Below are 1,870 nucleotides of genomic sequence, written 5' to 3'. Positions count from 1 at the left end.
ATATATATATATATATATATATTTTTTTTTTTTTAAATAGAATTTAGTTTTGTATTCTCAACACCCATTTTTTAATCTCTGCCATAAAAATTAAATACAAAAATTAAATTCGCTTTCATATAAACTAGATTTTTAGTTTTATCCGCTTTTCCTTTGTACAATTGGCAGCTCGGCGATTGACTATGGATAATAATAGTACAAGTAAATATTTCTACTATAACTCCTATCACTTCCACTACGTTTTACTATGTATGTAGATGTGACTTTTTGTTGTTTTTCGTTTTGTTGCTTTTTTCACACTTTGCTAGGTATGTGGCATTTATTACCTCGTTTCTGTCGTACACTTTACGCTTTAGAGTTTCGTTTATAACTGTTGGACCTGGCCTGAAGGCAGTTTAGTTTTAAACAGTTTTTAAAATTCTACTCTGCTCCCGCTCAGCTGTTTTGCCTTACTCACTGCTCAGCTGGCTTACTCATTTCTACTGTTGGATGATCGGTGATCTTGGCTCTTGGCTGATTGCTTCATCAGCGTGGTATTGCTCAGCACTTTATTATGCGGAGTAGCAGCTCCAACTCTCATCGTTTATATGTGTATAACAGTAAAATTGGTGAAGTGATAACGCGCTCTACGTAGAACAATTTGCTGTCCAGTGAGGGTGGCAGCTGATGCGTAGAAAGAGAGTGAGAGTATATGTAGGTATGTATATATGTGCATATGTATGTAAAAGTACAGGTGTGCGTATGCTTCTGAGAATCGAAGTATGTACATACCAATAGCTGCAGGTGAAATTAAACAGTGTTGCCTTTTTTCATGCCAGTGCCATTTAAAGAAGTTCTCGATAATTCAATAACTCGAAATATTAAAGTATTTAATTTTCAGGTAAAAGAGGCTTCGGGTAGTTTCAATTAAAGAAAATATGAAAAATGTTAATATTGAGCTTTTTCTTTTACAAATTTTCATTTCATTAAATGTATCTTTTATCAACATATTATATAAGTACTTTATCCGCGTAATAATCAACAATTATTTTAATTCTAGTCTTAACCTCAATCTTAATCTACATCTTAATCTTAATATTAAACTTGATCTTGATCTTCATCTTAATCCTAATCTTAATCTTAATCTTACTCTTAAAGCTTAAATAGACGGCCGCGTTGATCTGGATTAACTCGGACTTAATCCGGATCAACTGCAGTTAATTCCCGAGTTGATCCGGATCAACGCTGTCGTCTGTTTAAGCCTTTAGTCTTAATTTTAAGCTTATGAAAGAAGATAAAATGCAGAAATGTCAATGCACGTAAATACCTTCGGCTTTCATATTGAATCCTAGGGGAATTCTCTGCTAAGTATAAGGGATTCGAACATATTAGCCCTAAAATGAATAAACCCTTGTCCGTCCAGAATCCGGCAATCATAATGAATGTGTTCTCAAGTCTCACCGTCTTCAAGGCAGAGTCGGCATTCTGAATAGTCCAATCACACCTGTTCGGTGTAAGTAAAATGGTAATCGGTTGTGACCAGTTAGGCACCCAGCGTGGTGTCATTTATGTTTAATAACCTAATATACGGACCTCTATCGTTCTCAATTACTTACTACGTTTATTGTGTAATACACTTGTGTATTCACTCAGTAGCTATGGTTCTCGAAGAAGACAAACTAAGCCCTAAGGACATGGGGCCCGTTTGCCCAAACTTCATGATCTGAAATATTAACTGGGCACTATCTGCCAAAGCAGATCTTTTTAGTTATAGCATCAGTATAGCTGCATGATGCTTCTACTTATGTATTGAAACAGTCATTAGAGAGTTGATTTTAAAACTCCCACGTGGCTGCTGTTGCTTGTTAAAAAATATGGAAAATACGCCATC

The 1,870-nt window shown here is 35.2% G+C and overlaps 1 protein-coding gene across 2 annotated transcripts in view; it reads right to left on the bottom strand.

The window, feature by feature from the left end:
- The window catches only part of LOC118733113 (vascular endothelial growth factor C-like), a 66,214-nt gene extending 65,745 nt beyond the window's left edge, over positions 1 to 469 (bottom strand). For both annotated transcript variants that reach the window (XM_036462339.1, XM_036462340.1), the window contains exon 1: positions 327 to 469. The gene's annotated coding sequence lies outside the window, so the exon portion shown is untranslated. The remainder of the gene's footprint in view (positions 1 to 326) is intronic.
- Positions 470 to 1,870: the final 1,401 nt, after the last annotated feature.

The sequence above is a fragment of the Rhagoletis pomonella genome, unplaced genomic scaffold (assembly GCF_013731165.1).
Source record: "Rhagoletis pomonella isolate Grant_MI unplaced genomic scaffold, Rhpom_1.0 Rhpom_scaffold_00002, whole genome shotgun sequence".
In the NCBI taxonomy this organism is placed as follows: domain Eukaryota; kingdom Metazoa; phylum Arthropoda; class Insecta; order Diptera; family Tephritidae; genus Rhagoletis; species Rhagoletis pomonella.
Note: the sequence above shows the minus strand (reverse complement) of the source record. Positions and strands in the feature narration are given on the sequence as shown.